This window comes from Panthera onca, chromosome E1, assembly GCF_046562875.1.
Source record: "Panthera onca isolate mPanOnc1 chromosome E1, mPanOnc1 haplotype 2, whole genome shotgun sequence".
NCBI classification, from domain to species: Eukaryota; Metazoa; Chordata; class Mammalia; order Carnivora; family Felidae; genus Panthera; species Panthera onca.
In genome coordinates, this window is record NC_138352.1 from 26,555,176 (window position 1) to 26,567,114 (window position 11,939).

Below are 11,939 nucleotides of genomic sequence, written 5' to 3' on the forward strand. Positions count from 1 at the left end.
GAGACCCACACTAAGAGTCACCCTAGGAGGCCACTTACAGATTAGCACCGTGGGCCTTTGCGGGGTCTCTGCTTGGGCAGGGTTGAGAGTGGTTCGGAGTCAGGAGTATGGTACTGTATGGATCTTGGGCAGGTGGGAGAGTGTTGGAGGGATCGGTATGAGCAGAAGCCTGGAGGGCATTCATGCTCAGGGAGAGAGAAGTTCATCTGCTTGCTTGCCTATCACACAGGGTAGTGAATATTTCTGCCTTAGTAATTTTATGCAACTAATTTATCCTCAGCCTGTTCCCTCCAAACTGCCTGCTCTGGCACAGTGAGGGTATCTGAACTCACCTGGAATAATGAAGCCCCTTGCCGAAGAGTGGTAGCGCACTGTTCCCAGGCACCGCTGCGGCACCTACGGGACTATTCGTGAGCACAGGCTGGGGTAGCTGGGCCCCTGGGGCCTATGTTGGGCAGGCAAGGTGCCTAGAAAAAGTGAGTTTGAGTTCAGCTCCTGGCATTTCCTTTGACTTCAGGTATGAGTCCCCCATCTTGAATGTGCCTTCAGGCTCACCCCTAAATGGTCCCAAGCTGGCCCCTGCCTGCACCACAGCAAGAGGCCTCTGCGCCATGCCCCTCGAGGACAGGCCCTCGCCGAACAGTGCCAGCCTCCACACTATGTGTAGCTCTGAGTGGCGGGCCCAGCCTTGTGTGCTCATCAGAACCCAGCGGGCTCCACCCAGACCCTAGATTTCCTCATCTTGACAAACAGCCTTTGTTCCTTCTAATGACAGAGCCCCTGGTTTAGCAAATGTTCGCGAAGTTAGAAGCATTTTAACGCTTACTAAGTGCGAGGCACTATTTACAGTGCAGGGACAGGGGAATAAAACAAACTTGTGAGCCCCCTGCCAGTTCCATTCTACCGAGGAGGTGATAAGAAGCTGGAAGCTTCCATCTATACTGTGTGCTGGGATTTTTTGACTCAAGATTGCCTTTTGAGCCTATGATTTAACACCCTTTCCTTACAAAGCCCTGCAGGAAGTCACTAGGCTTTCCCGACCCATAAAAGAGACCCACAGGCTGAAGGGGGCCCAACGAGGGGTCGCTCTGCCACGGAGCACCGGGCTGACAACAAGGAGTGGGCACCTTGACGTCTGAGGCCATCAAGCAAGTCTAAGTAGGGTAGTAAGCGCTTAGCAGAGGCCAAAGGATCAGTCTGAGCCCCACGGGGCTCTGTGCAGAGTTTCGGGAACTGAATTCTTAGAAACACAAAAGCTAGTGTAAAGTCATTACATGCACGTGATATAAAATCCCAGCCTTGGAAGAACCTATTGAGCCGACTCTAAGAGGTAGTCTGCTCGTTCCGAGTTCGACTTTAACGATAATGACCGTAACCGGCACAAGCGAATGCCTACACTGTGCCAGGCGCTGGTAAGGTAAGTGCCTACTTGCCCTTGTATGAGGGGGGCGGAGGCTTCAGAGGTGGAAGAAGCGAGTCCAGGCGGTGAGACTGCCCGCTTCCCCACTGCTCTGCGCCCCCTGTAAATCGTCACGGGCTCTTCTCTCCTTGTGCTGCTCTTGCTTCGTGCTGACGAAAGCCTGGCATAGATGCTCTAGGAAAACGGGATCGTGGCTTTAAAACGGAAAACACTCCGTCCGTTACCTGAAAGCAGTAGTTAAACTGTCACGTGCATCAGGATCCCCTGGAGAACTTGTTAAGACATGGATTTCTGGGCCTAACCCCGTGTCTGATTTAGTAGGTCTGGGGCAAGGGCTGAGGATTCGCATTTTTAACGCCTTCCTAGATTGACGCTATTCTGCTCTGGAGACCAGACGTTTGACTTTGGAGAATCACTGCCTTTAAGTATTTTCCTGTAAATTGGGAACTGAATGTTTTCATTCCGTTATTGGAAATGCCTGTGCTACACAGAAACGCAATTTGAGTCTTTGTTACTCATGATTCACCAAAACAAGCACACGCATCTCTTAGTACTTTCAGATGTCGGAGCCAAGCACCCGCAAACGCCACCCCACTGTCTCAGTCACTGGGCAGGTCTGAGATCATCGAGGCAAGTCTCCCCCTGGGGGTAAGGCCACAGGCTAGTCTCCGCCCCCTTGGTCTTGAGCTCCCACCCCTGCCCCGCCATGCGCTGTGCCTTTGCTGGGGACAGTGCACCTGACATGCTCCCTTAGGGCTGAGACTGAGCTGGCATCCCACCCAAGATGCACAATCCCTGTCTGGTCCGTTTTCTTCCAGTTCTTCCCCCAGGTCCTTGATGCCGACTGCCCTCTGAGGTCTTGACCATGACTTTCCTGACCTGTCTCTCTCTCCCTTGCTGCCCTTGTTGTCAAGTCCCTCCCGTAGGACACTGGTACCTTGTTCTTCCTTTCTTCCCCTCTTCACCTCCCTCCTCCCCATTTCTTCCTTCAGCACATATTTCCTGAGGACTCATTATATGCCTGTTCCAGTTACTGGGGGTGCAAGCAGTACCCCTCCTTGCAGCCTAGAAGGCAATGGTAATTCACGTGATGAGTGTTACGGGAGAGAGAGCAGGACATCTGTCGGGGGCAGTCTAGGGGGACCCCTCTTTGTGAGCCACAGACTTCCTGATCATCTCCGTCTTCCTCCAGAACATGTGCATTCTGCACGTATCTCTTTCCTCGAGATACTGTTTCTTCCCAGTCCCAACACATGCAGGCCACTCCTCCCCCTTAACCCCACAACTGGACCACGACTTCATGTTGGCACGGTTCACGACTGCCCGCTGCTGGCCAGGGCTGTGTCCATATCCTTGTTCCACATCCCCCATTGCCACATGGGGAGGCTGTGCTCTCAGCTCTGCCACCTGCCCAGCTCCAGAACACTCCTGGCTATCTTTCGCCACGTGTTTGACTCATCACCGCATCATTCCCACCCCAAGAAACCACTGTCCATGATGATGACCCACCCAGCAACCCAGCTTAGAGTTCTTTGGCCTTCCTCGTTCTCAAGAACGTATTTTACTCTTCAGTCACACCCATCACTAGATTTTGTCACCTCCTGTCAACTGCTCTACCTCTGGCTTCTCCTCACATTTTAGCCCACCGTAATCCCAAACGGTGCAAGTACAGTTCTAGATTCCTCCCATTGGGATGAGTGAAAAGGGGGCGGGGCGGGGGGGGGGGAGGGGAAGAAACCTAGTAACTATCCCAGAGGGGTATGCCCTCACTATTATAAGAGTTAGGTTTTGTAAACCAGCCTTTCAAAGAGCAATTCCAAAGCAGTAAGTGACTACTTTCGTTGTAAGGGTTGCAAACCTGCGCCTACACGATAAGTTGGGGGTGGGGCAAGAACTGCCCTCACGTGGTGACTTGGATCAAACTTTCCAATGACGATGTCAGATAAGTATTTTAAAATGCTGCAGCTCAAACAACTTGGATGCAGTTGAAGGATAATGTACTTCAAGACACTGTGGCTCTGGATATGACGAAGACGTTGATGTCCAAGATGCATGTAGAGAGTTGGAATAAAATTGTTACTTGAAATGTAAGAATGGGGGGGGGGCAATATTTTGTATTACTGTATCATTGTATATAATGTTATTTTAAATATGCATGTGTAACTAAATAAATTAGATATTATGATTAGACATCTGCCTATTTCATCAACATTCCTAAAAGTTTAAATATCCGGATTGACCCCTTGATTTTTAACAATCTTTTCATTAGGAAAATAGGGATTTGCCTTAAATCTAAGATCACCTATATCATTAATGAACTCCCAAGTTCCTTAATTAGCATTTAACATGCTGACTGATCTAGCTGCCTAGATCTTGGAACACTAGACTTTATTTTTTTTAATTTTTACTTCTAAATATTTATTTTTGAGAGAGAGCACAAGTGGGGGAGGGGCAGAAAACGAGGAAGACGCAGAATCCGAAGCAGGCTTCGGGTTCCGAGCTGTTAGCACAGAACTAACTCGATGTGGGGCTCGAACCCACAAACAGTGAGATCATGACCTGAGCCAAAGTTGGACGCTCCACACTGGAATTTAAACCACACCTACCCCTTTCTATCCTTTGTTCAGTGGGCTTTTACCCCTCTGAGCCCGTGCCTTTGCTCAAGCAACGCCTACAACTTAAAATGCCCTTCTCTAAACTCCACATAAAGAAGTCCTCATTTCTGAAGGCTGGCTCCCTTCCTCCCCTGCCTCCTCCTCTAGAACCCTTCCCTGATGCCCTGTCCGTCTGAGTTGCTCTGAGCACATCCTCACACACCATCCAATGTGGTGTCATGGGGGGTTGGTTCTGGGCCTGTCTCACCAGATGTGAGGAAGCTCTTCCCAGGAAAGGCCTGGGGTTGACCCCGAGGAGCATGGCTCAGGAGATGCTGGGGGGTGGGGGGCTTGCTCTAAATGAATCAGGCCCAGCTAATGGCCTTCCAGGCCTATGTGCACAGATTCAGAACCAAGTCTTCCTGTGCCTTAGGGGCCAAAGGAGGTCTCAGCTCCTGGCAAGAGGTTGATGTTGAGATACACTCGTCCGGCAATTCATAAGGTCTGACTTAACAGACGCCTGACTGTCCTGAGACCCTTCCAGGAGGTCTACATGGTCAAAATTATGTATCATAATAACACTAAAGACGTTAATCGCCCTTTGCACCGTGTGGATATTTGCACTGATAATGCAGAAACAATGGTGAAACTTCTGGAATCTTAGCAGGAATCTAGACAGTGACACCAAACTACCAGCGGTCATTGTATTCTTCACCACTGTGTGACTTGTCATTTAAAAAAAAAAAAAAAAAAAGCCAGTTTCCCATAAGAATGTCCTTGGCGAAGCAGAAACAATTATTAGTTTTATTAAATCTCAAACACATGTTTTTCTTTTTTTTTTTTTTTTCAAACACATGTTTTTCAATCGCATGTGGGACAAAATGGGAAGTACGCATAAAGCACTTCTGCACGGTGACTATGACCGTGGCCTGCAGGACAAGCACTTAGGCAATCGTGCGACTTGTTAGCAGAACTGGCCGCTGTGGTCGTGGAATATGTGAAAGACCAGACAAGCTGGTTATTCAGACTTGGGTGTTCATTTTTTTTTTTTCAAATATTTATTTATTTTGAAAGAGCACATGTGCGCACACACACACACACACATGAATAGAGAAGGGGCAGAGAGAGAGGGAGAATCCCAAGTAAGCTCTGTGCCAGCAGCTCAGGGCCTGACCTGGGGCTCGAACTCACAAACCATGAGATCATGACCTGAGCTGAAACCAAGAGTCTGACACCCAACAGACTCAGCCACCCAGGCGCCCCCAGAGACTTGGACATTTAAAAGGCATTTTCTCGGGCTCTGTGCTGACAGCTCAGAGCCTGGAGCCTGTTTCAGATTCTGTGTCTCTCTCTCTGCCCCCTACCCACCCCCCACCCACTCATGCTCTGTCTCTCTCTCAAAAAAATAAATAAACCTTAAAAAAATTTTTTTAATACATAAAAGAAAAGGCATTTTCTGGAAAATGAATGAAGCAAGCCTTTAGGGCTTTGAGAAGACAACACCGACAGTATTTATTGCCAAGGATAAAATTTGAGTTTTCAAGCAAAATTTAGACTTTTGGAAAACCAATATTAACCACTGCGAACTTGATAGCTCACAATAGAAAGGACATTTCTATTGAGAGCTGACTAACAGATGTGATTAAAAAAAATTTTAATGTTTACTTATTTTTGAGAGAGAGAGAGAGAGAGAGAGAGAGAGAGCATGACTGGGGGAGGGGCAGAGAGAGAGGGAGACACAGAATCTGAAACAGGCTCCAGGCTCTGAGCTGCCAGCACAGAGCCCGATGCGGGGCTCGAACTCACAAACCTCGAGATCATGACCTGAACCAAAGTCGGATGCTTAACTGACTGAGCCACCCAGGCGCCCCTGACTTTTTTTTTTTTTTTTTTTTTTTTTTTTTTTTTTTTTGATCCTGCGTGGTGAAATGTGCCAACATTTGGAAGATCTGGGTAACCCAATGAACCAACATTTTCCAAATGACGAATGCGTGAGGCACAGAAGCATGCATAGGTCAAAGATTCAAAGGGCAAGATCCACCAGGAGAGTGAGAAGGGGTTCTGAGAGGGAAAAGTTTGAGAACTGCCCTACCTGCCCAACCTCTGGCTAGTCGCAGAAGCCGCACCAGGGAGGCCAGAGCTCATCTGCCCCGAGCTACTTGCGTGAAAAAGATCCAATTCCCTGTTGCGCTGCCTCTTTGCTGTGGGATCTTCAGTATTTCCCTCACTTCTCTGGGCCCCTGTAGAAATGGAGATGATTGTTCTTCAGCAACTGGTGGTGGCAGAGAAGGAAGCTCATCGGTTCGAGAGATATTTGGCAATGCAATGAAAAGGTGCTGCTGATGTATTATGAAGAAGAGGGTGAAGTGCTGGGTTTCTTTAGAGTATTACAGGGAAACACCCCCTCCAATAATCTTACTTCCAAGGCCGCTCTCAGAGTCCAGACCCAGTACTTTGTGCGGGCCCTCGGTTCCTCATTAGAGGCGTCTCTGATCGTGAGGACTTATTTGAGTTGTGTAATTGCCGGCCCTGGAAAAAGGAGCTTTCCTTCTTCTCTCCCCACTGCGGAGAACTGCTGATCTGATAGCTTCTCCCAGCTCAACAGGAAGTGAACATTCTGTCCCGACCGCAGGGCCCAGGGCAATCTCTTCTGCCTGCCTGAGGTCAGCCACAGAGCTGACATGCCAGGCCGCTGGGGAAGGAGGCTCGGAGAGACTGTGTGCCCTCAGCACTGCTTTGACGGGGAGCGGGGGCATTGGGAGCAGCTGGCTGTCCCGCTGACCTCCCTAAAGGCTTTGCAAGGGGAGCCTCCTCTAGAGAATTCACACGAATCTGAATGCACGAGCATCCGGAGATGAGGGAGAGAGATTCTCTCAAGAACAGTTCACTGTATTTTTTTTTTTAATATTTCCTTATTTTTGAGACAGAGAAAGACAGAGCATGAGCAGGGGAGGGGCAGAGAGAGAAGGAGACACAGAATCTGAAGCAGGCTCCAGGCTCTGAGCTGTCAGCACAGAGCCCAACGCGGGGCTCGAACTCACAAACCGCGAGATCATGACCTGAGCCGAAGTCGGACGCTTAACCGACTGAGCCACCCAGGAGCCCCTAGAACAGTTCACTTTAATCTAATTCCCAGAGGCTGTGACACAGAAATATACACCAGAGGACCAGTTTATTGATTTATTAGAAAAATTTCAGGGGCGCCTGGGTGGCTCAGTTGGTTAAGCCTCTGATTCTTGATTTTGGCTCAGGTCATGATCTCACATTAGTGGGTTTCAACCCCACATCTGCTTGGGATTCTCTCTCTCTCTCCCTCCCTCTCTCTGCCCCTCCTCTGCTCTCTCTCTCTCTCTCTCTCTTGCTCTCTCTCTCTCAAAATAAATAAATATTAAAAAAAGAAAAAGTTCAGGATACCTGGGTGGCTCAGTCAGGTGAGTGTACGACTTCGGCTCAGGTCATGATCTCAAGGTTCGTGAGTTCGAGCCCCACATCTGCTTTCAGTGCAGATCCCACTTTGGACCCTCTGTCCTCATGGCTTCCCCGCCCCCCGCCGCCACCGCTCCCCTGCTTGGGCTCTTTCTCTCTCAAAAATAAAAAAAATAAAAATAAACATTAAAAACTTAAAAAAAAAAAAAGGAAAAAGTTCAATTGTCAATAAGTAAACTGGAAAGAGCATTTGACAAAACCCTGCATGCTCTTGGGCAAACCAGGAATAGAGAACTTTCCTCCACTTGGACGTTTGTCCAAACCCATAGAATGTACGGCACCAAGAGTGACCCCTAACGTAGAGTATGGGCTTTGAGTAATAACGACGTAGGTTTATCAGTTGTAACAAATAGCCTTCTCTGGTGTGGGTGTGGACAGTTGGAGAGGATGTGCACGTGTAGGAACAGGGCATATGTGGAAAATCTCTGCTCAGTTTCTTAAATCGAAACATAGTTGACATACCACATTGTGTCAATTTAAGGGACACAGCATATCGATGTGACACATTTATATTGCCACATGACTGCCATCGTAGTTAGTTAACACGTCTGTTGTCTCAGAGGTGGTGGGAGCAACTTTCGGCTCAGTTTGGCTGCCATGATGTTGTTCTTTTGTTAAAAACCTTACAAAGGCTTCTCATCTGACCCCGGGGCGGGGCGGGGGGGGGGGGGGGGAAGCCTAAGTCCTTTTTTTTTTTTTTTTTTAATGTTTATTTATTTATTTTGGAGATAGAGAGCAAGCGGGGGAGGGGCAGAGAGAGGATCCCAAGCAGGCTCCATGCTGTCAGCGCTGAGCCTGACTTAGGGCTCGAACTCATGAACCGTGGGATCATGACCTGAGCTGAAGTCAAGAGTCTGACGCTTAACCAGCGGAGTCACCCAGGGGCCCCTCAAAGTCTTTACAATGACCAATGAGACCCTATGGCCTGTTTTCTCTGTGGCGTCATCTCTAATCATCCTCCCCCTGGGTCACTAGCTCCAGCCACTCTGGGCTACACGCACTCTCCTGTCTCAGGCTTCTGCACTTGTGATTCCTTCCACTTGAAATGCTCTCCCTCTAAATATCTGCATGGATCACAGCCTCCCTCCCTCCTTCTCTTCAGGTCTTTGCTCAGATGTCACCTTCTCAGGGGAGCCATTCCTGACCATCTTTTTAAAAATTATATCCTGGGACGCCTGGGTGGCTCAGTCACTTAAGCATCTGACACTTGATCTCAGCCTAGGTCTCGATTTCAGGGTCGTGAGTTCAAGTCCCGCGTTGGTCGTGAAGCCTACTTATAAATAAATAAATAAATAAATAAATAAATAAATAAAGTACTCCTCTGTCCATATTTCCTATCTCCTTTCTTAGATTTTGTTTTCTCCTTAGTACCTATCACTAGCTAACGTCTTATTTTATTTATCCTATTTATGGCTTGTTTCCCCCACCACAGAATAAGCTTAGACACCTTGTCAGTTTCGTTCACTCATAACTACTTGTTGAATGCGTGCGTCCGGGAACTGTCCAGCGGGCTACAATGCTTGGATCACAAGATCACGACATGCCTCACCACCGCAAAGCCACGTGGGAAGTCAGAGCTTCTGGGGGTACTGAGTGCGCTGGAACCAGAGCCAAGGTCATCTGCCGACACGGGCGCGTCAGAGACACTCCCTCATGTCAAGACAACTAAAGTCTCAACCAGTATTCCCTCTCCTTTCATCGCCTCCTTGACTCCACCTTTTTATTCTTCCGAGGTTCCTAGCCCCTTTCTGACTGGCACAGGCTTTCTTCAGGTATGCTCAACTTGAAGGTCTGAGGAGTCGTATTTTTTCTCTAAGACATCTCACATAGACTCTGCTGTGAGCCATCCCGCTGGTTTTGAACTTTGACTCTCAGAGCCAACCCTGTATCCACGTAGCCATCCTACAAAATGTCAATTATTCAAGCCTCCATCACGGTCGTCCCAGGTCGGGCAGCACAGCGGAGGGAAGCAGAAGGGATGACGGAGACATCACAAAACAGAGGTGCCTCCTTTAATAAGAACAAGTTGTTAACATTCCATTTTTAGGCCTTAGGAAAAGATAAATTTCAAAAAACAATTTTTACTGTTTAGTTATTTTTGAGAAAGGAAGAGAGACAGAGCATGAGCAGGGGAGGGGCAGAGAGAGAGGGAGACACAGAATGCAAAGCAGGCTCCAGGCCTGCTCTCAGCACAGGCTGTCAGCACAGAGCCCAACGTGGGGATCGAACTCACGAACCTTGAGATCATGGCCTGAACTGAAGTCGGATGCTTAACCAACTCAGGCACCCCAATAATTTCAATATTCTTAAATAAGTAGCAGATGTCTTTTTTTTTTTTTAATTTTTTTTTTAACGTTTATTTATTTTTGAGACAGAGAGAGACAGAGCATGAACAGGGGAGGAGCAGAGAGAGAGGGAGACACAGAATCTGAAACAGGCTCCAGGCTCCGAGCTGTCGGCACAGAGCCCGACGCGGGGCTTGAACTCACGGTCCGTGAGATCATGACCTGAGCCGAAGTCGGACGCTTAACCGACCAAGCCACCCAGGCGCCCCATTAGTAGCAGATGTCTTTTAAGATTTGCTATGTTGTTCATGGCTCTGGATCCTTTTTCAATCTTTGTAATAATCTCAGAGATTTAAAAAGCACATTTGACATATTTATTATCAAGTCTATAGAAAATTATTGGTACGTTTTATTTCATCAGTTGGCATAATTTTAGGACTTTTTGTTCATCCTCAATCCATGAGGCCAAAACATCATTTGAACAAGTTTCAGAATTTAAAAAATGAAAAGAATTAGGAGCACCTGGGTGGCTCAGTCAGTGTCTGACTTCGGCTCAGGTCATGATCTTGCGGTCCGTGGGTTCGAGCCCTGTGTCGGGCTCTGTGCTGACATCTCGGAGCCTGAAGCTTGCTTTGGATTCTGGGTCTCCCTCTCTCTCTGCCCCTCTCCCACTCATGCTCTGTCTCTCTTTCTCTCTCTCTCAAAAATAAATAAACATTTAAAAATTTTTTAAATAAATAAAGATTTAAAAGTTTACTGTAATTTTCACTTGTGTCATTAAATAATTTCCTTATTACATAATTAAACAACCAAAATTTTCCCTTGGAATTGATACCTTTTTAAAATTTCTAATAGCACACTATATCTCTTTTTCTTTCATAGATTCCCTTCCTTAGGTTTGTATGTTTAATCATTTGTATCATGTGCCTAATTAATCCAGCAGTTCTCAAACTGTGTAGTTTCAAGACCCAACATATTCACTGGATTAAAAATTAAAACTAAGGGACACCTGGCTGGCTCATTCAGTGGAGTGAGCGACTCTCGATCTCGGGGGTTGTGAGTTCAAGCCCCAGGCTGGGTGCAGAGATAACTTAAAAATAAAATCTTTTTTTAAAAACAATAAAATTAAAATTAAAACTAAGACATGCGAAATAGATTCATTCTTAATTTATTTAAAGACAATAATGAGCCCAACATAAAAAACATATTGTTATGAAAAATAAGTGTTTTCTGAAACAAATTTAGTAAGAAAAGGGATGTTTGTGCCTTTAGTGCCAACATTAATACAACATAAAAGCAACTCATATTTTCATGTTTTTAAGAAAACACATACACGGTCGGATCTCACAGAACCCCTGAAAGTGTCAGAAATATTCAGGAGTCCACACTTTGAGGACCATTGAATTGATCTATCAGCTTGTAAGATACAAGCTCTATCAGTCTATCTTGTAAAGTCCTGAGTGTTCTATTGTAATAGATAATAGATAATACGTAATTTCGCTTATTAAACCCAAACACATAAACTTTCCCACGTATTTATTATTTATTTAGCCACTCCCACTCTACAATTTTTATCAAACTCTGTAGAGCAGGATCAATAGCATTTACTGTATTTTATTCTATTTTGAAGACTCTTTTAAATGTTTATTTCAGAGAGAGTTTGGGGGAGGGTCAGAGACGGGTGGGTACAGAGGATCTGAAGCAGGTTCTGTGCTGACAGCAGAGAGCCAGATGCGGGGGTCAAACTCACAAAGTGTGAGATCATGACCTGAGCCGAAGTTGGACACTTATCCGACTGAGGCCCCCAGGCACCCGTATCTTATTTTTTAAGCCATCTCTGCACCCAACGTGGAGCTTGAACTCACAACCCCAAGATCAAGAGTCGCAGGCTCCGCTGACTGAGCCAGCCAGGCGCCCTGACTGATAGAATTTTTTAACTCCTTTGTCATTCTAGGATAATAACAGGCTGGCTAACAAGATCCAAGTCGTCATCCGGCTGTCATTATTTCCCTCCCTGCTCTCAGATACTATTTTTCATTCTCTCTGCTGTTTATTTGACACAGGCTCGTACATACAACATTTATCAAGGGAAGATTTAAAGTGAGTTACTTGGTTTGCAACTTTCTTGCATCACCCAGAGATCACTGAATACAG